The sequence below is a fragment of the Aedes aegypti genome, chromosome 2 (assembly GCF_002204515.2).
Source record: "Aedes aegypti strain LVP_AGWG chromosome 2, AaegL5.0 Primary Assembly, whole genome shotgun sequence".
NCBI lineage: Eukaryota > Metazoa > Arthropoda > Insecta > Diptera > Culicidae > Aedes > Aedes aegypti.
In genome coordinates this window covers 425,009,732-425,037,376 of record NC_035108.1, presented here as the reverse complement: position 1 = coordinate 425,037,376, position 27,645 = coordinate 425,009,732, and the positions used below count along the sequence as shown (strand labels likewise).

The 27,645-nt window shown below is 39.9% G+C and overlaps 1 protein-coding gene and 1 non-coding gene across 2 annotated transcripts in view; one reads left to right on the top strand and one right to left on the bottom strand.

The window, feature by feature from the left end:
• LOC5573122 overlaps positions 1-27,645 on the top strand; it is a 417,647-nt gene that overhangs the window by 75,774 nt on the left and 314,228 nt on the right. The window lies entirely within an intron of this gene.
• Trnac-gca lies at positions 21,293-21,364 on the bottom strand. Its single transcript has one exon. It is a non-coding gene; the product is annotated as a tRNA-Cys (tRNA).

Sequence of the window (27,645 nt, the reverse complement as noted above, 5' to 3'; positions counted from 1 at the left end):
AGGAACATTGTTAATTTATGGCATAATATTTATTGATTTAAAACAACTTTATAGCTAATTTTGCAACTTGTTCAAACACTTTACTGTTTTATTTTCCACTGAAATTGAGAATTATGTGACAATGGATGGTTACTGAACGTTTGTATAAGGTATTTTTTTTTTGTTTTTTTTTTTTGTTTTTTACAAGGGGGAAATCTGCAAACAGATCCCCTGAGAAGATAACTCAGGGAATGCGGGGATGACGCACCAACGACGACCCACTAAAACCAGCGTATGCACTGTGCATGAGCAATTCATTTAGAATTGCTCAAGTGGTGAACAGTGCATCGACATGACCCTTGGACTCAGACCCTCATCTCCCCGGAACCACCTTACGGTATTTCTTCGGGAAGGGACCAGTGCATATAGCACAACACGTGTAGCAGAAGTAGCCTAGGCAAACTGCTTCTCCTAGCCGACTTAAACAATGTTACAAGGGACCAGCCTCGGCAGGGCTAATCCTCTGCAGCCAACTCTTGGTCGGCGCGCCATAGACGCTGCAATTCTAACATAATGTGAGTGACAGCCGTAGTTACTGCATTCCAGCACTCGGCATCCGCACACATTCTTTCTATAATATTGTCGGGGGACGTGTCCCCTCCGCATGTAGTGAGCATGCGACCTCTCACAACAATGAAACGGGGGCAATCGAACACGACATGCTCCGCTGTTTCCTCTACACCAGCACAATTGGGGCACGCAGGAGATTCTGAGTGCCCGAACCTATGCAGGTACTGTCTATAGCAACCATGTCCTGACAGAAACTGCGTCAGGTGGAAGTTCACTTCCCCATGGCTTCTACCATACCAATCTGACACATTTGGTATTAGCCGATGATGGACCTACCCTTAGTGGAGTTATCCCATTCCTGCTGCCAGCATTGAGCATCTTCCTTGATGATGAGCCCGATGGGCGTCATCCCGGCTATGATGCACACGGCCTCTTTAGATACCGTCCGGTATGCACTTGCTACTCTTAAGCACATTATCCTGTACGTGCTTTCCAACCGCTTTAGGTTTCTGTTCGTTCTAAGCGCTTTTGACCAGATTGGTCCTCCATACCTTAGTATGGATAGCGCCACGCTTGCCAGCAGCTTGCGTTTGCTGGCAATTACAGCAGAGCTGTTAGACATCATCCTCGAAAGCGCCGCTATAGCCGTAGATGCCCTTTTACAGGCATATTCAACGTGGCTAGCGAAGCTCAGCTTGTCATCAATCATTACCCCAAGATGCCTAAGGGATCGTTTGGACTCTATGGTGCAATCACCTACCGAGATAAGCGCCCGTTGCTCGGACTTGCGGTTGTTGACCACCACCACCTCAGTCTTGTGACGGGCCAGTCCTAGTTTCCTAGACTTCATCCATTCCTCAACCAGTGAAATAGAGTGCGCTGCTGTCAACTCTACTTCCTCCATCGATTCACCATAGACCACTAGGGTGATATCGTCGGCGAAGCCAACAATCTTAACACCCGTCGGAAGGGGCAGCCTCAGTACGTCATCGTACATCGCATTCCATAACAGCGGGCCCAGGATTGAACCTTGAGGTACTCCCGCGGTAATTCGAACGCTTTTCTGCCCCTCCTCTGTGTCATACAGTAGAATCCTACCATCAAAATAGCTTTCTAGAAGCTTACACAACTGCACCGGTACCTTGAGGCGGTGACGCGCGTGTGCTATTGCTTCCCAGCTTGCGCTGTTGAACGCATTCTTCACATCCAGAGTGACAACCGCGCAGTAACGGATGCCGCTCCTTTTATGCTCGATTGCCACCTCAGCTGTTTGAACGACCGACTGGATGGCGTCCAGAGTAGATTTACCTTTTCTGAATCCAAACTGGTTGTTGGACAGGCCGTCCGCACTCTCCGTATACGGTACTAGTCTGTTGAGAATCAACCTCTCCAATAACTTGCCCGTCGTATCTAGTAGACAGATAGGTCTATACGCCGACGGGTCACCTGGTGGTTTCCCCGCCTTTGGTAGTAGCACCAATTTCTGTCGCTTCCATACATCCGGGAAGATTCCTTGATCAATGCAGCGTTGCATCGTGGTTCTGAACATGTCCGGATCCGTGTTCACTGCCGCTTTTAAGGCAACATTCGGGATACCATCGAGTCCCGGTGCCTTGTTTGACGCGAATGATTTCACGACTTCTGCCAGCTCTTCGTTCGTCACTCTCGCCACTTCTTCTTCTTCATCTGCCGCATACGGCGCTGGGGGCCATGGGCTTATGGGATGGTGCGGGAAAAGTGCATCGATTATCGATCGCAGCAACTCGGGCGATTTCTCTTGGGGCGCTATGGCTCCTTTGGTCTTAGCCATTACCACTCTGTAGGCGTCACCCCATGGACTAGAATTGGCACTCTCGCATAGGCTTTCAAAGCATGCCCGTTTCCGACTCTTGATTTCCTTTTTGAGAGCCAACTTTGCCTCTCTGAATGCTGCACCGCGTTCCTCTCTTTGTGCTTCTGTGGGTGCGCGTTGCATTCTTCGTCTAGCCCGAAGGCAGATTGCTCGAAGATTTGCAATTGATTCGCACCACCAATACACCGGCGGCCTGTTCTCTCTAGGAGGGGCTTTTCTCGGCATGGAAGCATCACACGCTCGTGATATCACAGCAACTAGCTCTTCACCGTTTAGGTCCAGAGTGTTCCGTTCGCGCCTCAGGGCTTCAGTGAATACTTCGCCGTCGAAGCGCGCTGTTTTCCATCCTCGGGCTTGGGTCGAGTTACATCGCGCTGCCTTCCGCCCGCCTGGTATTATACTATAGCGAATCGATTGATGATCGCTATGAGTATAACCGTCATCAACGCGCCAGTTCATGGTACCTAAAAGGTTAGGACTACAAAACGTCACGTCGATAGTCGATTCTGCACCATTTCTGCGGAAGGTACTCACTGTACCCACATTTGCCAGCTCTACATTTAAAGCGGCCAGGGATTCCAGCAATAGTTGGCCTCTTTGATTGGTGCAGCGGCTACCCCACTCCACTGCCCATGCATTAAAGTCGCCAGCTATCACTACTGGCTGCCGATTAGCTAGTTCGGCTATCATCCTGTCGACCATGTGGGAAAATTCCTCAATCGACCACCTTGGGGGCGCGTAACAACTGCAATAGAACACGCCGTTGATTTTTGCTATCGCAAAACCGTCATTTAAGCTAGAGACTACTTCTTGGATTGGGTATCGTCCTGTCGTCCCTATAGCTGCTAACTGTTGAGACCTATTCGCCACCCAGTTCCCGTTGTTGGCTGGTATGCGGTATGGGTCCGATAGTAACACCACGTCAGTCTTGGTTTCCGAGACTGACTGCCAAAGCAGCTGCTGGGCTGCATCACAGTGGTTTAAATTTAACTGTGTTACTTCCGTTTTGGCTGCTTTGATACTCCGCTTGTGCCCGGACATTTGGGTCCGCCCGTTAAGTGTCCGTTGTCTGCTCTGTCGACACATATTAGGCACTTAGCGATTTGCTTACAATCGCTTGCCCTATGGCCTTCAGCGCCGCATTTTCTGCACATCTTACTTCTGTCGGGACCATTGCAATTCCACGACTTATGGCCCTTCCCGAAACACTTGAAGCAAACTTCAGGAGGCTGTTGTATGCTCAGCCGGCAAACCGACCAGCCTACCTTGAGTATGCCCAAGTTCTTCGCTTTGTTGGCCTCTGCGACCGGCAGCCTGATCGCCGCCACCTGGGTGCCCTGCGGGCCCTTTCTAAGGTGGATGGCCTTACTGGCTATGTCGATGTCACACTGCTCTTTGAGGGCAGCCGAGACCTCCGCTGCATCGGTGACCTCATCCAGATTTTTACACTGGAGAGTCGCTTCAGCAGTAAGGGATCTTACATCAACCTCGTCGCCAAGTACTTCTTGTGCCAGTTGCTTATAGACTGCACCCTTTTCCTTGGCGTCCTTCTTTAAGACTAGGATCATTTCACCAATCCTAGTTCGCCTTATGCTTCGCACGTCTGCGCCCAATGGCGATAGCTTCTCTGTGCTTCGCATCGCCTTCAGAACCTCGGCGTATTTTGCTTCCTCCGTTTTGATAACGAGGGCTTCGCCTAAATTCCTACGTTTCGCTGTTTTCGGTTTAGCGCTCTCCTTGGGCTCCGTTTTCGGTTTCCTCTGTTTTTTCTTATTTCCAACTCGTATCCACGGGTTGCTGTTGCCTTGCGCCCGTGGTTCCTGTGGATGCACTGCCTGGTTCCGGTTAACCCGTGGCTCCTTTTTCTTGGCTTTCTTGGCCTTAGGCTTGGTGTTGGCCTCTCCTTTGTTGCCATGTCCTCTTGATCGCGGTGCTTGGCTCGTGCCAGCTTTTCCGCTCTGGAGGACGGCCGCATAGGTCACTTTTCCCTTAGCAACCATACGTCTTTTCGCCACGTATTCATCCCCGGAAGCTTCCCTCTTCCGCATCGCATATCGAATAATATCATCAGATATATTCGCGTTGCCTGTGAAGGAAAACACTTCGGTCTGACACGACCTAGTGTCTTTTTGGCCTTCTACCTTGCCAAGTTGTTCCTTGGCTTTCTCGTAGTCCTGCTTTGCAGCTAGGACTGATTGTCGCAATTTCAGTAGACTTGTTTTCAAGTCTTTGCTGATATTTGTTTTGCTCTTAACATACTCGATGATGACATCAAGTTGCTCAGCAGCTACCTGCATTTTAGGGAGGTACTCCCTATTGCGATCCATGGCCTCGATTAGTCCCGGGCCATCGGTCACCACACATGTTGCACTGGAGCGGCCAGTGCCTGCCGTCGTCACAGTATCTAGGCTTTTGCCCACACTGTTTTCAATAAAGTTGGACGCCTCCTTCCTTGGCGGGAACCTTAGCCGGTTACTGATAGGTCCAGAAGCCTCTCCTTCACATTCCGCTGGTTGTTTGTTTTGGTTGATCATCTCTTATGGGTCCCCCTAAGAGCCGCTATCCATCTCCGCTGGAATAGTCGCCTTTATGATCCCATGGTTATCTATGCAAGCAGGGAGGCCATGCTAGGGTTGACATAGTCCTTTATGAGGTACTATGTTCAGAGCCAGATCGGCGCAGGTCAGGTAATGGCATCTGAGCCTACTCCCGCCCAGTTGGAACAACCAGGCGACGGATTTGGAACGTACTCTAAGGCCTGCCACGGTTTTACGGGACGGGGGCAGCCTGCGCCATTAACCCACTCGCCGTTTCGGGCCAGTGTCACCCGACCCTACTAAGGGAGTAGAATGTCGCCGCTGTCAGCCTCAAAGCATATTATCCAGTACATATACCGTTACTTGTCCTTTATCGTGCGCTGCCAGTATACATAATTGGGGCCGTACTGGCGTTGGTCCCAATGTGCTCGAAGCACTCCTACTCGTAATTCCATGCCTTGTCCGTTTGTATCGCGACCAGTATGCCATAATCAGGATCTCACTGGCATCAATCCTGATGTGCCGGTTGGCACTCCTGTTAGTTTGGGCTAGGGTACTTTAAGCGGCACCGGTCGCTGTGACAGAGTTGCATTCGGATTTTTGTGGTTTTTATGAAGGTTCATCAGAGCCCACTGCGAACTTCACCACATCCTGGGCAACTCCCCAACTCGCAGAGGTCCTGGGGGGGGGTCCGTTAAGCCCCTGGACTTTCGTCCCTGCTGCCCCAACAAAAAAAAAAACGCATAATGCGAAGCCATAAGGGTGAAAAATTTAAACTAATTTACAACATCCTTATAATCCCACCCTTATTTAGCCTCAGGTTTGAGACTGAAGAAGAGAAGCCGATTGTCTCGGAGAAGCACAAGGTCACCTGCACCATTGCTCCGGGTAGCACAGGAAGGGCACAATACTGTAGAGGGCGCCCTGGTACTCCACAGGCTCCGTTTGCGGTTAGGTTTTTTTAGACCCCCCTAACCATTCATTTTTAGGCACGGTAAGCTTAAAGCGACATGAATTAGGGGTCACCTGTGAGATGGACTTTTACCACCGGAACAGGCAGTCCGTAGTGTTAATTCTTAGCCAATTGAAACAACCGCTACCGACACTACACGGCTATCTAGGCTGTTCGGGAAAAGGAAGTTAACATTGATGATTAACTCCTGACGTGCCCAAACAGCCGTGTTGTATAAGGTATAGAATAGATGAACCGAAGCCATGCTTCAAATGTCCAAGAGCCCAAAACAAGAGAACCAGACAGCGGATCAAGCTGAAAACTAAATCGATTGGTTGCCTCCAGCGTAGAATCCGCAAAAAAAAAATCCGGTTCGTAGAACTTCGATGCAGTCGCCAAATGGACGCCATTTTAATTATTGTTGTGGAAAGAAATGATTAACTTTTTCATGGGGAGTTTTTCTCGGCGAATTGTCTGAAGCTTTGCAAAACGGAGTATTTCAATACGACGCACTTTTTATTCTTCTCCTTCTTCTTCTTCTTATTCTTCTTCTTCTTCTTCTTCTTCTTCTTCTTCTTCTTCTTTTTCTTCTTCTTCTTCTTCATGTAGTATCAAATTGCTATTACTTCCTGAAAAATCTGCAACAAGGCAAATAACTGAAATAATACAGTCTTCTCAGAGCATCCTTCTGCTCCCAGATTTAAACAAGCATGCTTTAAAGTCATCTCAATGCGCGGGATCGTTTTGAATCCTGATTTTTCCAATCTCAGCGTGCGGAATTTATGCAAGGACTCAATCCCACGATTGAATCTCTGTCATTATGCTCATAGTCAATCGATTGAAGGTAAAATGCTCTTCGTATGGAATATTTGACGTTTCGTAGGGGATTGGGACAAATAAAACCTGACTACCGAACAAGAAACAAAGTAATATGTAAGGCAATGAAATTCAGCAAATAAAAATAGAGTAGAAATGGTATCATACCACTGCAAATTGGAACTACTTGTGGTTATTTTCACTCAAGGAGAAATTAATTTAGACAAAAATTCGAACGCTGGAGTTTCGTTGAATCCAGAATTGTTTCAACGGAAATTCAATAATTTGCTTGTGATTTATATTTTCAGTTCAAGAGCTCGGAGTCCCGTCTACATGATGAGTCATTCCGTCAGGTCAGAATACTACCAAAAATTGTTGCTAGTTTCCAGAAACTGTTCACTGGAAGCAGCCATGCATCATAAAATCTTTCAGATACAGTAAGGACCCGATTTTGTCAGCCCCTCGATGAATTTTATGCTGACAAAATGGAGAACCTGACAAAATCGGGTCATTTTATTTTGTTCCTGTTTTTCAAATTTTGGAGGGCGATCGACATGGGCCTAGCCAGATTTTTTTTTTATCAGGGGCTCCCCCTTCCCTTATATTGGTAATATCGATTTTTAACACTTAATAAAAGGCCATTGCCCCCTCTGGCTACACCCATGCATGCATGACATCAAACATCATCATCAATTTTAATGTAAACGTGGTAAAACATGACGATAACTATTATTTGACAAATTTATAATAGGCTGACAAAATCGGGTCAAAAATCTGACAAAATCGGAGGCAGACAAAAACGGGGGCTGACAAAATCGGGTCAGTACTGTACATTCCAAATGAGTCCTGTCAGACAAATGTTTTCATCCGATATTGAATGAAATATCAATGCTTACTCGATTCATTTACCCGGCCAACAATCGATCAAGGATTGAATCCTGGGATTGCATCCTCTCATACACGTGGCATGATTCATTGCATGCCTGGATTTGAAAAAAAGGTGCGCGCGGAATTAATCTTGCTCTGATGGTTTTCGATCTCAGCAGCTCTTGGAGTGGGATTTTTTGAAGACTGAAATAATATAAGAGAATTTCCTACATTAATCTATCAAGGAATTCGTGGATTCAGATTCGAGATATTTACGAGAGGAAATTCCGTAGAAAGTTCCGAAGAAATTTCTGTATAATTCTTCGAAGAACTTTCTAGAGAAGTTCTAAGAGAAATTCCTAAAGAATTTTTCCCTGAATCTAGAAAAAAAAAATCCAGATACTACGAGAAATTCTTACTGAAAGAGTCACTAAAAGAATAACTGGAAGAGCTCCGGTAGAAATACCCGGATCAGTTTCTAAATGAATATTTATAAAATGCTCTGTCGGAGCTTAAAATTCTCTCTTACATACAACTAGTAGTTGCAACATAAAAATAGAATTCCAAAAGTTACAGATATTTTGAAATATCGTTGCATTTGAAACATTAGTTAAACTCTCCAGACAACCAAAAATTGCATAACAGTTCACGGACAAAGTTGTTTATTTGTATAAGTTGTTTCACACCCGCACTACAAGGTGGATGAAGTTGTGTTATCGATTAGTTTCCTCGTATAAAACGATATTTTATGAGTTCATATGTACATTTCGTTTCATCCCGTATACTAATACAAGGTAAGTCGGATCAATCGGTAGCAGCTATCAAATCAACTTTGTTATCATAAACTAAGTCGCATAAGATCAGTTCGCAATAAAATTTACATAATCGCAATGCATGTGATCTCTTTATGTGTACATGCTGGTTGTCTGAGCTATACAGTTTTTTGTCGAAAAATTGTATGGATTTTATATAGATACATATTGTACTACAGTCAACTCTCCCTAAGTCGATATAGAAGGGACCATCGAGTTAGGGAGGTATCGAGATACAGAATGAAATTTTATCACCCTGGAATGGGTTGTAAATCTTCATTTACTATTAATGTAATCATAATATTCAAATTCATAGGAAACTGAAACAGATTGCATCGAGTAAGGGAACATCGAGTTAGAGAAGAACCGACTTACAGAGGGATGGTTGAAGGGACCGCGCATTCCATCGAGTTGGGGGTTATATCGAGATACAAAGCAAAATAGGAAATACAGAAGTGGCTCTCAGTACTTTGAGGGCCCAAACACCGACATCAAGGTTGCTTGAAGTGAGGTTCATCAATCTAAGCAGTACGCGGATGCGAGGTGAAATCAACTGCGGGGGAGATCAGGGGACTGACACGACTGTCATCCTGCATACATTTCGGCTCTTCCTCACATCGTTTTGGTACTTCGCGTTTTGGTACCCACTTTCTGGTCGGTTTGCCCTAACCTTGCTCCTGATTTTCGAGTATAAGGCTCATACGCTGCTAGTGCTAGATTCTGGCAATTGAACATATCGCATTAAATCGTCGTATTTTAATACGCTTTTCATTTGTTCATTATTTTGATTATTGTTTTACGCATCAGCGAGGTATTATTGATGTCTCCTACCCATAAAAACTTTGTTTTGTCCATCCTAAAATAATCAAAACAAGAACACTGGCCGCCATGTTGAATTGATGTTGGGTTGATAATTATTGGCTCTTGCCACCCCCCTGGGGGAGATAGAGGTGACAGCGTGCGAGCTGGCTACCCGAGCAAAGTCGAATAACAACCACATAACATAGTGATAACAAGATATACATCATGAATTCATTTTGTAATTTTTTGTTATCTATACAAAGACTCTTGTTATCAACGAATTTTGAGCTAACTAATCAAGGATACCATCGACGGGTATATGACGTCATATGTTTGTTATCAAAATTCGATCTTTTTAAGTAATTGATAATATATAAGTTATCAATGAGGTAAATTGGCTGTATGACAAAACAAATGATAACACAATGAGATATTTATATGATATCTTTAGCATAAACTTTAGTTATCACGTTTCTAATGTTGCTTGCTTATTCAACTAAAATGAGCATGAACATGAGCAAGAGCATTGGCGTGGGACAAAATTTAGATTGGGTGAAACTATATTTTTGCGCCAACTGTTCAAAGTTTGTATGGGATTTACTATGGGAAAACTCACTTTTGCAAATAAAAATCGCCAGAGGTCGCCCATTGACCTCTATAAAAATTCCAAACGCAGACCTCGATAGGTAATTTTACCATGGAGAATATTGCCGAAGACCGCGAAACAATCCGAGACTTGTGAAGAAATTTATTCAATGAAAACCTATTGGCAAGGGGACGGTGATTAACACGTAAAGGAATAACAATAATAACAAAATTGAGCGAAATTTCCGAATAGTCGATGCTTAATAACTTTTTTCACAAGCATCGGAGTGCTTTGCGGTCTTCGACAATGTTGTTCATCTTAAAAATACCTATCGAGGTCTGCATTCAGAATTTTTATAGAGGACAATGGGTGACCTCTGGCGATTTTTATTTGCAAAAATAAGTTTTCCCATAGTAAATCCCATACAAACTTTGAACGGCTGGCGCTAAAATATAGTTTCACCAATCGAGCTGAAATTTTGCACAATTGTTATGGGGCCCAAATAACGGCACCGGCCACGTCCTTACGGCCATCGGGGCAGAGAAGGAATGTTAGTTAGACAACCGTTGTTACTAGAGACTGAGTATACCTCTGCATCTCCACAGTTGTTATGGAAAGGATATCAGGTTAGTGGGATAAGGTAAAGATCTGGGAGTCATCAGTGATTGGAGATGCGATCCAAACTCTGGTATGGTAAACTTCTATGTACAATACATACTTTTTGATACATTTATTTTATTTATGAAAGCATTGTTAAGTGAAATAAGTAGATGGTTTTATGAAAGAATAAACGGAAACGGTACTTTGGCTTCAGCAGCCCATGGAAAGATCATTTGTTTCACCTTGTTTCGGGCCTGTTGATCATTACAACCTCAAATTTTAAAAATCATGGCAAAAATTGCATACTGAAACAAACATGATTGATGTTCAGTGGAAGATCACAGTTGGAGACAGTCATCATATACTGCCAAACCTATTTTTACGTTCACTTGCTTTACGCTCCTGTTTTTAAAAGCCCTCTTTTTACGCTCCAAATTCTAACTTACGCTTCTGCCTGGTGGCAACCTACGAGTAACAATATAATACGGGTATTTCTGGATCGAGACCGATAAGTAGATGTCGGAAACCATTTTCAGACGCCATTTTGGAATGCAAGATGGCGACTTCCACGAACACATGAAGATTATCCAACCCGATGAGAATCGTTGGTACACCAGACGGAAAATCCTTTGTCGGCACTCCTGCGAGATGCTTCCCAGACAACAAAAATGTACGCATTACGAAATCACCTGGAGGCTTTGTATGTGCAAAATTTCACTTATAAGATGTCGCGAAAAGGCCTTCTACGTACAAAAGTGGAGGCGATATGCGTGCATATATTATGTGATGAATAATAACATACATTGCGAGTGTATAAATATCTTACCGAACTAATCTGTAATCTTATGCGACTTAACTTATGATAATGAATGTTGATTTGACAGCTGCTACGGATTGTTTCAACTTACTTTGTACAAGTGTACGGGACGAAGCAAAATGTACAAATGAACTCAGAAAAGAAGTGTTTTATGCGAGGAAACTCATCAATTTGTCGAGTTTATCCACGGTGTTTTGCGGGTTTGATGTAATTAGTATGAATAAACGAGTTATAACGTGAACTTTCATGCGATTTCTTGTTGTCTGGGTTGTATCGCTGAACCACCTCTGTGTACCGAACATTCTGCTACGGGAGCTGCAGCTCAGACTACGTTCGCGTGTTGAACAGCGGAAAGTTCTCCCTCGTACTTCGTTACTAGTAACTTCGCTTTGGCTCGAACTCGTGCACAAGCACGAACTCCTTCTGCCGATCCTCCTCCTTCCCAGGCCGCACCTGGCCGATAATAGACAATGTGGTGAATTCCGCTACTTCGGAGACGTCGGAGACTATGCTGGTTCATTAACATCCTCAGCGGATAGCTTCTCCGGCTTTAAAGCTGATTGACTGGAGAGTTCCATCAATAGCGCCTTCTTGGTCCTTCGACGCGTCGATTAACGCTGCTAGCAAATTGCTCCTGGATCGCATCCCGCTTCTTCACAAAATCCCTCTCCGCCGCCAGTTGAGCATTTAACATCTCTTGCTCGTGCTGCAACTGCTGCTCCTCAATCTTGCGTTGAACCTGGAGTTCCAGCTCATGCATCTCCCGTTCTTGCTTCAGCTGCTTTTCCTTTCACGCCTTCTACCGAGCGAGTAACTTATTCCGCGCCACCATCTGCTTCGCTAAGACCTTCTCCATGGCTAGTTGCTCCTCCTCCAACTGCTTCTCAATTGGATCAACGTCGGAACCAACTCCCTGATCGGACCCTCTATCACTTTTCTTCCCGGACTTCTTACTCCACTTCTTGCCGTTCGCATCAGAAACTTTTAGCTGCTGAACACTAATTGGGACATACTGTGAGCAAAGCCAATTATAATTGACAACCCCTTGGTCAACGCCAGCACACGAAAAATGGGCCCACTTCCCACATTGGACCCAGCCAACGTCTTCGGACATTGACTCCGACATCTAGCAGAGCAAATATTGCTCTTTTTAGAAGGTGAGGAAGCCATTCTGAAGAATCCGATTTTTTTTTATTTCGTTCGGATCAAAAACAAATCGTAATGTAAATCAACGTAAATCAACTTTTCTCAAGTGGCGCTAAAACAGGCATCTGCATTGCAGATCTGCGAGTTAAAGCCATAACTTCAAACATCAACATAAGAGTAATAGGTGCAAGGAAAAATGGCACAAAAATCAGAACTGAAAAAGCAGATTCTTCTTTTCAAACAACAAATTGATGAAAATAAAAACACACAGCCTTTTTATTTGGCAAATAAAAGAGCTGTGTGTTTTTATTTTCTTCGATTTGTCTATTTAAAAAGAGAAAACTGCTTTTTCAGTTTTGACATTTGCGCCATTTTTACTTGGGCCTTAATAAGACTACAGCGGGGATTCGCTGGTTGGAACAAGACTGCCTTTCAAGAAGCGAATCTGACCCGTTAGTTAGGATGACTGACAGCTGGTGTAAATGTTTGAGGCTCACGCATCCGGAGAGTAAATCGTTACGAAACGCACGTATACATGCACATTTTTTCAATAAATGAAGACCGCAATGCGACGGTGCTTAGACGTCAAAGTTAGTTTGACATCTACTCTTGATATTCAAGTGCTTTTTAGTTTGTTTTTTTTTTCAACCAGCAAACATCCAACCATCGAGTCATTTCATGTAGTGGACTCCCAACGAGCGAAACCCCACTGTAGTTTGTTTTTATTCTGGTGCTTGGAAGAAGAAACACTTGAATAAAGATCAACTAGAGTTTAATGTTGAAAATTGTGAACATTACATCCATGAACACTTAAATTCAGTAATCTTTTCTACAAAAAAAAAAAAATAAACGATTTTATATATTTTTAATAGGAATACAGTAGGGACCCGATTTTGTCAGCCCTACGGTGAATTTTGGGCTGACAAAATCGTGACATATTTTTTGTTTCTGTTTTTCAAATTTTGACGTGTTAATATATGCTTATGAACCACGTACATGAATACATTTGGCACAACTAAGATGCACTCACAAACTGCTTCTGCTAATCGAGCTAAGCTAATACGATAGCCATTAGAACATCAAGCTTCTCATACATCTTGTTACCCTTATTCATTGAAAAAAGGTTCGATGAAAAGAATCGTTCAGGGTAATTACACTCTTTTTCTAAAACACGCTCGATCTATCGGATTTCAGAGTAATAAATAGGGATAAATTAGACCTATTATTGTGTTCTCTCTGTTATATGCGCAGTGTTGGAACAGTATGTCGCGGATGACGTATTTGATGATTGGAACGTGTTTATGAACAGACTTGCTGACCCACGCTTTCGTTATGAAAATCTTTGACTTTCGTGCCTGTTACGCGAAATACGAATGTAATAATTATAAAGAAAGTTGTCAGTAAATAACTGTTGACATGCTCATAGAACACTAAGCTGAGAAGCAGGTTCTGCCCCGCATGGTCATAATGCCAAGGAAAAAAGGATAATAAGAAGAAGAAAAATAAAAACTTTTCCTTACTAGAAAAAAAAACATTAAAAACTTAGCATAAATTCCAGATCCAACAACAAAAACAAAACCTTCTCATAAAAATTGGAAATTCAGAAGATTTCTCGCTCTATGTCTAACTAAAATAACTAACCTTCCCAGAAGACCGTTTACGTTATAGACTTTTCAGTATTCAATTCTTTGGGCACATTGAAAATGGTTATGTACTCCAGAAGCTCCCTAAGCTATCTGTGCAATTTCGATTGATCTGGTCAATAACGGAGCAGCTGCTACGAGTTATATGACATCAATGCTCATGCACGCTGTCTTACTTACCACCATGCAAAAACTCCAGATAAAATTCAACATTCACGATCACCAACCAACTATACTGGTTATCACTGGCAACAAATTCATTTACCTAATTGCATTGCTCCGGGCGCTTTAAATTGATTCGCAGTGGTTTTAATTGGGCCACCTCGGAGGTGCGACGAAAGTTCAAAACTCGAGAATTTCAACGACAATCCCGGGCGCGCGATCCTTGGCTGTGATCCCATGGCATCCGACCATCGACGACAACACAATCGTCGTGTTGAGCTTAATTAAGGCAAATTAACGCGCTATGGCTGGGTGTATGCTCGAGTCTTTTGAGTGCCCATAAATTGGTCATGTAATTGCGGTGTTGCTCCAGAAAAAAAAGCTCTGCTCGGATAAAACGAAAGCAACACCCAACGACGACGTGGTGTAAGTGATCTTGATCAACCGCAAGGAAAAGGAGTAATTTGCCTTTCGCTTCTGCAGTGTGATATCAAACCCAAAGCATAACCTTCAATCTGAATGATAAACCACTCATATGGTTTCGATTCTGGTGATTAGTATTCATCACTTGAGTGGAATCCTGGAAACGAAAACAAACTTGAAGGAAGGACCAGTTTGCCATAAAGCTACGCCCAACCTGTGGCTGAACTCAACCAAGACATATATCAGTATCACGGTGCTTCATTCACGGATATTACAAAAAAAATAGCTGCACCGTTTCGAAGGCGTCACCGTTGAAATCGTCGATTTGGTACTTAGAGCTGCACTTCAATAATGAAAATCGACTCTATCGAGTAGTGTTTGATCCGTTGAATCCTGTGGAGCGAGCAACATTCAGAGATTTTCGTATCATTCGATATTGAAGTGCAACGCTTATGTTCTAAAAATCAATGTTTTTAACAATAAATCATTCCATCCAAAGGGTGTAACTCAAAATAACTTCTGACAAAATATATTGAAATCGATCAATAATTTTGATGTATTTTGTTTTCGGATAATAACGCTAAATGAGACTCCGTGATATACTTACCACCTGATCCTCGGCAACTCACCGCCAGAAAGGCTAATCTGCCACTAGAGTCACACCCATAGCGAAATGTTTTTTTTTTTTCAAACGACCATCGGCACCGCTCGAGAAACGTCGAATCCAGAACCATATTTGGGTATCGGCAACTCGTTGATGACCGCGCAGACATGTTCCACTCGACTTCAACGAGTCGAAAGCGCCCTGATGCCTGGCTATCAATCGGTGTTCCTTCGCCAGAAACTAAAGCGAGGTCACAGACATTCCGCCCGGTGAGTGTGATTGTTTTTTTGTTTGTCTATCACCGACCGTCGTCGTGGTCCACAAATCTCCAATTTGCAAGGTATCTTTCGCAGAAAAAAAATCTCGGACGGGATCAAACAAAAAAAGCATCCAACCTGCGGGGCTTCCATTGACAAACGCTAGGTGCACGAATGGCACACTAGGGTGAGTCTTATTGCAGCAAAGATTGGGAATCATATCTTTCTTATGAACACCTTACAAACTTTAAAACTTAGAGCTGGGATTTCGTAGTTTATGGTCATCCTTTTATTAAAAATCAGCTATTTTGAAAATAAAACCTCAAAAAGGACGTAACAGAAAATAAGTCTAATATTTGTTGTTTAATAAATTTTCGAGCTGTTTAGTAGAATACCTATAAGTACTTATTTGTTGCTTGTTATTTATATCCGTATCCGGCGGATTGTTTAATTTTTTCAGCAGTTTTCTTTTCTAAAATTTAAAGAAAAGTTTAGACTTTGACATCCATTTGTACAACTACCGTTTTAAAATATTTTTCTTAATTTCTCCGAAGAAATTTTCATAGAATTTTACACTCTGAATCACCAAAATGGCCTTAAATTTGACAGAATTCTTTTTTTATCATGAAGATTGTAAAAATAGTATGGAAGATTGGATTTCCAAACTTTATTTTCGTATTTTGAACCGCTCTAATGGCAGCACATCGATCCCCGACGAAATGGCAAACGCGGCTTCGAACCTTCATCAAGCGGCATCGTTGTCAATCAAGCGAATGAAGAAAAAAACGACTTAGTGGGACTTGGATGGACCCCGCGAGAACATCTGATCCATTGGATCCGCCATCAACCGCTCGAGAAGCTACTACTGCTACAGTGAAACCTCCATGAGTCGATATTGAAGGGACCATCGACTCATGGAAATATCGAGCAATGGAACAGCAATCCTCTTTGGAATGCTGCTTCTAGGGACCATCATAGTAACCATGAAAATTTTTTTTTAGTATGGTTCCATGAGTCGATATCGAGTCATGGAACATCGACTCATGGAGGTATCACTGTATACGTAGATTGGCTCTGCCCGAGCAGAAATCGATAGCGGCTCCATCCCATTACCCCGAACGCCATTACCCCGAACGCCACTACCCCGAATGGGTCATTACCCCGAACGCCACTACTACGAATGAGCCATTACTTCGAATAGTATGAGATATAGTGCAGTATCTAGTTTATCGGGCAAAAATGCGTATCTAATGAAAACTGGTAATTAATGGCGCGTAAAATTCGGCGGTAGAATGTTCATCATATATTTTCCCTTCTATTATATGTCAGTTATTCTTTCGAAAAATCTTGTTGGCAACTATCTTCCTCTCATTTTTTCTGAGACAGTGCCTGTTTATCAGCTCAGTGGGCACTTTCGTAGTTCAAGGGTTCATTCACAAATTTCATAATGCCAAAAATTACCATTTTTGACACTCACCCACCCCCTCGTACCATTTTTTGTATGGAAATTTTACATATTGTGCATGGGCTGTAACTTTTGAAGACGACCACCCACAACATTTTTTGCCCCCTTCAGCGTTATGAAATTTGTGAATGGGCTTTTTATGAAATAAGCCTTTTATTGACTGTGAGCTTTCCTTGTCAATTTACTATTCTTTAACATGTGCCTCTATGCCCAGGGACGCCAAGGAAATGTTCGAACCCGTAACCCTCAATATCCCAACTAACATTCACTCATTTAACAAACAGCATTATGGCAGTTTTATCCAGCATCATGTTTTATAACATTTTAATAATTTCCATTGCCAACCTTTGTTAAAGCATTGTTCACACAAATTTGGAGAAACTTTAAAGCATGTCGTTGAATACCAACTTTATTTTTCGGCTTTAAAAACGTTTTACAAGCATTTAGTTCAGCTTTTATACGGCTGGTCTAAAAATAATTAAAGACTAATAAAAACAAAAAAATATTTTTCTAGACACTTTTAAATGTAGTGTGCACTATTATTATGATAGTATAACAATCTTATTTAAAAATCGCCTTATACTGGATTCGAACTCGAGACCTTCCTATCGTCAGCGGTATGCCTTGCCATCTGCGCCATCCTAGAATTGATGATTATATCGTCCAGTGCAATATATAAACTTCTCATAGCTGAATATTGACTATGTTCGAGCTTCTATTCGACAACGTCTAATCAACACATGGTACGCTAATCTACAACTGAACAAGCATATTATTCAGCTGCTGTTTAGTGCTGATCCTAGCTGAGTTCAGTCGGCTATTTTTAGCGCACAGTGAGAAAATTTATGTCGATGTTGGTCAAAATAATGTTTATTTACACAAAGTTAAAACAGTCTGAAATGATTAATCTAATTTCATAATAAGTTTTAGTTTGTTCAAAACTGATTGATTAACTTAAATAATTTTATAAATTATAGTTTGAATATTTTTTTATTTGTGTTTTTTTATAAACCTATTACATATGCATTGAAGTAAAAGTTCTCTGTATGAATATATTTGAATCATTTGAAGGGTTAGTCCTCAGAACCCACCTGAATAGAAAAATATTCGAATACCTTGATACGATTTTTATTTTCGGAAATGTCCAAGTAAAACATTTTTCTTAGAGCGCAGTATTTATTCAGTTGTGAAGAAATGTCATTTCAAATGTAGCTGGCTATAGAAATTTATTTAATCAATTCTGTCAAAGAAATTTCCATTTTTCTTGTACGAAAAAACATCCCGAGCAGGCGAAAAAAAGATTAGCAATAGAAAATATAATATGGATAGCTAAAAGTGATATTAACTTGATAGATATATGATATAAAATATCTGGAAATGATATCTAAAATAAACTACTAGAACAAAATTGGCATGTCATATTTAGATTCAGCAAGATTTTACCAATAGCTGCGAGCTATTCATTAGATCTGCGTACATCAAATTTTTCATAGGTTTAGAAGTTCCAGGAACAAAATTTTAATATTGTCTTCAGATATTTAATCTCTTATGTCAATCAAGTCAATATCACGCTTTGTTTGTCAGTACTTTCCTCCTACTCGGAATACTTAGCTTAAATGTTTATTTTTGTTTTTCACAATAATTCTGCATTTCTGGAGACTGACCATGTTTATTTTCTGAACAGCTATTTCAAAAGTTTTAAGAAAGCATAATATATGAGCTTTGAAATGCATTCGGAACTCAACACGAATTTCGGATATTTTGTCCATTTTATGAAATTTAGCTATAGTGTGATCGCTTTTACAAGGCTTATTTATTGCTGAACAATGTGTTTGTTAATCGTCATTTTGGCCTCTATTGGATCAACTGTTCTTATAATATACTGAAGCTGAATTAGGATTTTATAAGATACTTATTCAGCTCTTATTCATGCTTATGTTAAACATGTGGGAATAGCTGAAGTGCGACGCAAGTAAAACGTTAGTTCGCCTTCTGAATATCCTTTTATACATATACATTTGTTTAGTGGAATATTGGATTTTTAATTGGGGGAAACATGTCTTGTTCAGCTCATTTGTAGAACAATCTTGACTAGCCGAATGAGAATCTTTGGAAACGTTTAATAAGTGGCGATTCAACTTTTGTTCATTCTAATGCATAACGTTGAACATTGATCTAAGTTTGTGTTAAAAAAGCACCTTCTCAGCTCTTTATAGAGCAAATTTTTTATTCAGCTGCCATTACCATTATTGAACAATAATTAAACATGCATGCTTGTTTGTGGCTCTGAATTGTTAGTTGGGATGGTCTTGCTGAACAGCTGCGTGATTACCGGTATTTGGACTTCTTGGTGGTGTTCATAATTTAATTTTGGTTTTAAACAAATATTTTCCTTTCTTAGGTTGTGCCATAGAATCACGTTGTTACAGTGATCATTAACGTCATAGTTGCAAACATTTCACAAGAAATTTGCCCTTCTTACTTAAATAGGCTGTTTTTTCAAGTATTCTTTTGATAAGCTAGTCACTAGTATTTCCACATTGAACAGCTTTTTTAAAGGAATATATCCTGAAGACATTCACTTAAGTGAATCCCACTATAATTCTAATCAGAAATTTTCCCTTTTTGGATCTTCTTGTATTAAAACAAACAGGTTTCTTATGAAATTAATTCAATTCAAATTAATGATCCCACAAATCAACGAAAGTAGCGGTAATCAGAGGCCGCCATTTTTCTAACATGTACAAGTGTATTAACGTTTCCTTGCTATAATGGAACGATTGTCTATCAGGTTGGTCTTTAAGCGTGTTCCATAGAACAACACTTGCAGTGACTATCTCAGGGTGATCTTCCATCACCATCGTTTACGAAACAAAATCTTTAAGGAGATCTTAATGCTAGTAGCCCGACACCTACACAAATGAGTAAAGGAAGTGGGCACCGACGTCCAATAAGAGACTTTACTACATCCTAATTTTGTCCATATTATAGCTATCCTTTTCATAATAAATTCACCCTTCTTTTTGAAATAGACTGTTCTTCAGAACATTGCAATGTGGCTGTGTCAATTTCACCAAAATTAGAGGACAAATCCAAACAAAACTTAAGCCCTCAGTACACTGTTTGTCAAGTGTGCAAATTTTTCCGCACGCATAAACCAACATGCAAACATCGTTCTCAACAATGACGAAACATCTGAAGTGTCAAGTGGATATTGTAGTGTTAGTCTATGCGTGTGGAAAAATTTGCACACTTGGCAAAGAGTGTACTGAGGGCTTTAGTATGAAAAAAATATTTACATAAAACTGGCTGCTTTCTTATCTTCTGATATTTGAAAAATACATAGTTGAGCCAAACTCGTTAAATACTCATAAGGAATATTACAATTATCTTCCCACTCTAGCATAAGCCTCAAAATGTTATACATTCGGGGTAATGGCGTTCACGGTAATGGCTTTCGGGGTAATGGTGTTCGGGGTAGTGGCATTCAGGGTAGTGGCGTTCGGGGTAGTGTCATAGAGTCATCGATAGCTTTTGGATCAAACGCTGTTGTCACGTGTCGAACGTAAGCCGAACATTTTATGGCGTTTGCACGGAAAAATTGAATTTTAGATTATGTTCACCTTCCTCTTTCGCCTCCAGTTGCAGTTCGAGATGTGATGGAATGGGATATCGCTGTACCTCTAATATGACAGCAAAATCTGAGCAACTGCAGATATCGGATTTTAATGATGGCCGATGGCGACGATGGACATTACTAGAGTAGATTGTTATTTTAGTCCGTTTAGCTGCGGTCCATGGTTAACATGGGTGTGTGATGTAGTTTCCGTGAGCTATTTTTTATTTCAAAATGAGTTCAATAGCTCACACTTATGCTTACGTATATAATATTTCAAACATTCAAAATTTATATGTAGGCTTAGTACCAGTGGATAGTTTTTTAGTGGATTGACTTTTCCAACAGTATTTCTCGTATCGTAAAAAAATATGATTGTACAAAAATATGCAAAATTAATCTTACCAAAATAACAATAGTTTAAATCCTGTTTATAAAACTATAAAACATGGAATGTTTGTGATTCCACCGAAGCATTCAGTATCCTTAGAGGGAATTGCGTTCTGGTATCGACCTGATCTAATTCGTCCCAGTGATCAATTTAACCCAGAATTACGATATTCAAAATATCGACCATATGGAATATAGAAAAATTTTGATACTCCACCGATCGTCTAAAATTAAAACACGTCCCACATTTTAACGACCATTTGTATAAGGTTGATTATAACCACATCTTATAATGGGCGCGTCACGAAAAGTGATAAGAGGAACACACATGTTGAACAACAACACTAATTATGATAAGGTCGTTCTAACTCATAACGAGTACAAAACAAATCTTGATAGGGGCCACCCGGGTTTGAACCGGGGACCTCTCGATCTGCAGTCGAATGCTCTACCACTGAGCTATAGCCCCACCATGTACACTCATACAAATCCAAACGTTTTATTTCCACATATTCTACCCGTCTATTTCATCACTATGGGCTGTTTCCATATTTATGTGATTTTTATTCAAATTTGTTTGCAAAAACAAGTCTACGAGACTAAGTTTTGAAAAAGGCCTATAGCAAAATAATGACTTTTGCTTCTAATGATACATGTAGGTCACTTATGCGATTGACGTTTTAAAGCTATGATAGTAGAGATTCGCTCATTGGGGTTCCGCTATATGGAATAACTAGATGTTTGGATGTTCGCTAGTTGGGATCAAAAAGCACTCGAATGTCAAGAGTAGATGTCTGAGAAAAATAATTATAGAATGTGTATAAGAATATCCGCGAAAAAAATATGTTGCGCATATTAGATCCTTGGGAAGTACAAACAACAATCAATAAAAATATCGAAAATCAGCTTTTCGGCGTAAAATTTACCGAAACTTTTACCGGAAGACGACTGCTCATGGATCCGTTTAAGCTTAGCAAGTGGAGGAATACTCCTCGGGAACATTTCTTCAACGCCGTGGAATTTTTTTTCTACGGAAAGGGCATATTTCCCGGTTTGCATTGAAACGTCAAGTTTACATAAAACGTCTCGAACTCTTTTTGAAGCTACCTAGCAAAAGAAAATTGCATGCAGACAATGATCAACTTCGTAAATAACACTTTGAAATCGAAGACTATAGAAGTAATGCATTTGATACTGCGATAGACCCGTTTTTTCTTAGGGGGGGGGGGGCGTATTATACCTGTTTACCATATATTGTTTGGCAGGTGCGAAGATACCGTGTCGCATCAATACTCGGACACTTAATTCGACACAAATGTTTAAAATACGTTTTGAATAGGTTTCATTTAAAATTAATGAAACTCTTTTTATGTAACGGACACTTTTATGTTTAAATTTAGTAAAAATGATGAGTTTTCCATTAAAATTGAAGTGTTTACCATAACAATAATCTAAACGATAAAACTTATCTTGTACTTAAGGTGAATATGAATCGAAGCCAAACCTCAAATTTTCAAGAGCACAAATCTGGAGAACCAAACATCCGTTTAACCTGAAAACTTAATCGATTGGTCACTAGCTGGCGATGACCAATCGATTAAGTTTGCAGCTCAAACGGGTGTTCGGTTCTCCAGATTCGTGCTCTTGAAAATTTAAAGTTTGGCTTCGTTTCATCTTCACCTTAAATCCGGACACCTGCATTGAATCATGCCTATAAATCCGGACACTAACGAATCAAAATCCGGACATCTTGCAAAACATGCAATTATTAACAGAAAAACTGCAAAATTTTCAAATCAACTCAATTTATCACGCTCTTAGGAACATGTACATGTTCTGTGATGAATAACACATTTAAATATATGCAAAATTGGTAGTATGCGGTTACCTGAACTGAGATGACTGTGGTTTGAGCTGCAACAATCACTTATTAGTTTAATATTCCTGCATAAAATAACGCATAGCATTTTTTATTACTCTTTCCACGTTCATTAGTAACTTTGCAAGTTTTCTGTCAGTTTCACTACTGAATTATGTTTTCATGCTTTGTAAATAAACAATTTAATTGCAATGTCCGGGTTTAAAAACACTTGGCTGCAAAACGTGCAAAACGCCGACACTTTTTCTGCAGAAATATATTTTCGCCAATATAAAAGAAAAACAGGCTGCATATTACTACTACATAATGTTTTTATTGTATCTTTCATCAAATAGCATATCCACAAATCACAAATCCACTATCCACAAATTGTGTTCTCGGCTCGATGAATTAGCCGGGAAGAAAATTCTCAACCTCCGAGAATGCGATCCAATAAGAGTCTTTACATTCTACACACCAGATTTACACGTAACGTTATTTTAGTTTCAATCATGCAAAGCCATCTCTCATGTATTCTTCATTGATAAAACCTATAAACACATCTATTCTATCCAACATTGTTACCAAATTCCTTAATATTGAACGCGAAACGTCTTCTCTCAAAGAATGTTGCTTGCAAAACAGCTCGGTTCACATGATTTCCTCGCTGAAAATTCAATCATATATAATGCACATGGAATAAAAGCCGTCGATCCATCCATATGCATTATTTTTGGCAGAATATTCAGCGTGGAATCATGTAAACTGAGCGATCTTGTTTGCAAATTCACTTTCAAGATGCAAGAAAGCATGCAATATTGGCGAATGTTGCTTGTAAAATCATGAAATATTTCAGTTTCACTCAAGATTGCAAGCATTTTCGAATGCAATGAGACAGTTCACATTAGTTATCGCTGAACATGCAGTTATAACTCGTTTAACATGATTATCATAGAAGTTTACGTGCCATGTAAATTTAAGATTTTTTTTTGCTGTGTATATTCATCATCTTCCAATTAAATGAACCTGCTGGTGCAAACTGCTGCACACTTCACACCTTTTTCCTTTGATGAAACACCAACCAACACAATAAATTCAAGAAAAACTGTACTTTCACGTTTGTTTACTTTCCGAAGCAAAGAGCTGACTTCCCAATATGGCCGAAAGCTGCCGCGAAGACGACGATAATGCAATCGCAGTAACATGCAGATCGTGTAAAATTACAACGGTGAATGCTGTAATCTCAATGTGTAACGTATAAATTTAAGTTAATTTGGAGAAAAAGGCGTAATTTTAAATTTTTTCAAGAAAGAGATGCGATTCCATTATAAAACGCGTATATTTATGCTTGCTGTATGATTACTAGTAGCTATTTTACACGATTTCCAAAATTCAACTCTAGTTAATATTAAGATTTTTTTCTGTGTATTTTAAACGTTGATTTACTTCATATGTCTGCAATGTGGTAGAATTATACACTTAAGCCAGCCATTAATAAATTATTCAGTGTAAACCACTACATGAATGCATAATTTTCATATGTTTTCTTCAACTAAAAACTATCGACACAATCACTTGCCTCGCGAAGAAATGACGTTCAACCGGTGCAACTTTTTAGTTTTGGTTATTTTCAACTGATTGGCAATGATACCCGACTAGAACCACATAACAAGATCATAACACATTCGTATCAGCAGCAGTTTAAAATAACAGAATTTTATATAATTTTGTTGTTAAGATGGCTTTGTTCTCAATTTGTTATATTTTTGGTTACACATTTATAACAACATTTGTTATATTTTTGGCATCGCATTTGAAGATTTGTTGCAAATGACATCTGATGTCATGAACAATAACATAATTTGCAATAATTTTGTTATTTTGTAACAACCTCGTAACACATTCTGTAATGATTTTGCTATAATTATAATAGGATTTGTTTTACTTCAGTTTTGTTTGGTGCAAATTTTGATAGATTTTTTGTTATTTTAACTAATAACGGTACATGGTTTATAACAACTGCTGATATAAAAAAAAAATCATATCAGGGGAACACATTCTGTTATAATCTTGTTTCTTCCATCTGGTCGGGTAACTAGATTATAAATAAATGTAAAAAGATCAGGTATGTTCATAGTACAAATTGTGAGTCGAAATTGAAATATTAGTATTGAATTTTGCATTTAATTAATTAATATCATCAGAGTGTCCGGATAATGATACATGATACCGTCCGGATTTTTATTCACCACGGTACTCTTTGACATTAGCAGTCGAGACAATTTTCAATGCGAAATGATCCTCGACAGGTGGGATTCGAATTCACGACCCTGAGCTTGGGAAGGTAATGTGTCTCAGTTGTTAATGAAAGAGAAAGTAAACAAAGAGAGCCTCTCAATGTTTGATAGGTAGTTTTGAAAAGTGACGCAACTATTGCGCGTTTACCGCTATGACTATCTGGGCCCCTTGATCTAGTAGATGAGGATTTTTTTTATTCCTTAACATGTTTTGTTAGGGGACATATCATTTTCCATATCTTTTTTTAGCACGATGTTCATATATTGAGAAAACCTGATTTAGAGCGCACACTTTTCTCTGAGAGTTTTTTTCTTAGACCTTGGATTGGTCCAGCTCCCCTACTCTCAGAGAGTTTTGTGATACATTCTACCAGGACATGACAAGCCCTTTGTCTGTGTTCTGGAGTCAATATGACCCCACAGTACTTAGAAGGGCTGTAACTTTTTTGTAAGTGAATCGATTTGTTTTCATACGTTGGTGTGTTTCCGCGAGTTTTTTTATTTGTTGAAGATTTTTTTTCAATTATCTTGAAAAAAAATTTTCCAGAGAAATTTTCATGAAATTTGTACGTTGTCTGTGCTTTGGAGTCCTATTGATCCCAAATTCAAATCGATTTTTGAGCTAACGCTGTTTGAATATTTTTGTGGTAAAAAAATAAAGCTGCCGGTAGAGGGGTTAAAATTACAAAAATCTGCAACTTTGGTCGCTTATATCTCAGAACCAGTTATGCATAAAATTATACTTACTTTGGTGAAGTTTGCAACAAGGACAGAGCCACTATAGTATACTGTGGTTAGTTGAGAATTTTATCGTATGGTGGCGCTAGCTATATGGAGTTCATATATAAGCTATGAAGCTAAACATATCTCAAGACACTAAAGATTTGAAAGACTGATAAGTTCAGCAAAGTTGCTCATTTAATCAAGGGCTATACGCTAAATTTGTGCTAAACTCAGCAAACTGTCACTAGGAGGCGCTGATGAGCTTCAACAAGTTTGAGTTATGTTAGAAGACTAATGGTTGGAGACACAACAAGAAGACAGGCGCTCAATTCAATTTTGAAGACAGGGTTCTTGGGCAAAGTTGCTCCAAATGCCATTAGGGCCACCCTAATTTCACATCACTGAAAAAATGTCTGAAAAATATGGTGAAACCTTACCGAAGACACCATATATGTTATATTGACGGTTAAGGAGCAATAATTTTTGTCTTCCTAGGTATGGCTTTGGGACCAATGTGCAATGTAACCTAGCAATAAGTAATCATACAATTTTTCTTTGATGTCAAATGTACACACTTTAAATTTACCTGTTGAATAATTGGTAAACACTATAGGAACAGATCTCAACCTATTAATTATTCGCACCGTAGCAAATATACGATTTAATAACTAGAATAATTCTCCTTCAAATTTTCCACACTAGTGAGTTGAATGTTATTTTGTTTTGATTCTCTTTTCTGTAATCCTACTTTATCCACTAAGGGCCGATTTCTTCACCTTCGAGAGAATGTTTTATTTTGATCGAAAAAATTGCTTTGGCACTTATAGACCCGGTACACAAGCTGTCAGAGCGTGGCAAACTAGATGTTGGTCACACGAACAGCCGCGACATTAGTGTTCTACGGCTAATGCTTCTACTGAAGAAACCGCTTATAAGTCATCTCAACGACCTGGTATTGCTATGGACGAGTAATTTAGCCAAACCGTGCGACCATCTCAATGGGTTCTTCGCATAATCTAACAAAAACAAATACAAATAAATATGGTGGTCTCATACAAAATATATTACAAATAATATAAGGTCTCATACAAAAAGCATGACAAGGGGGAAACTAGATGTTGGGTCCAAAAAGCTGAAACTTAGCGTGACATAATTTGTGTACCAGCCCTAACTAAGTTTATTTAATTAGCCCAAATATCAAATTATCTCAGCTTTATGCATAAAAATTGAAAAACAAGAACATCAAAAATCAAATTCCAGATAATTGAGTCTAAAATTCCCAATGATCGAATCCCAGATAATCGAGTCCCCGGATAATCGAGTCTCCGGATAATCGAGTCCGACCTGTATAATCGTACCTACCACACGATATACGGATGCGAAAATGGCAACTTTGGCATAGAAAGCTCTCAGTAACTGTGGAAGTGCTCATAAGAGCACCAAGCTGAGAAGCAGGCTCTGTCCCAGTGGGGACGTTAATGCCAAGAAGAAGAAGAAGAAGTTACAATTTCGAATTTTCTTCTATTTTTTTGTAATTTTCTTTTCAGAAAAATCGAAAATACGTTCAAATTTCGCGACGCTATCGCGATTTGAATTTGGGGTCAATATGACCTGAAAACACAGACAACGTAACTTTTTTTTTGCGCAGACAGAATGCAGGCTAGACATGTTTTTCGCGTTCAGTATCATAAGGACAGTGATCTATTTTTCTTCATCGATTTTCTCTTTGACTAATTACTTTGACTAATGTTGCCTGTCAATATTGTTGGTTCAATAGAAAGTGCTTATCGTCCTTCGTCAAACTGCATCGTAAAATGTTCCGAAAATCGATCGAATTTCCAGTACTAATCCAAATAGAAAGTCGATGAAGAG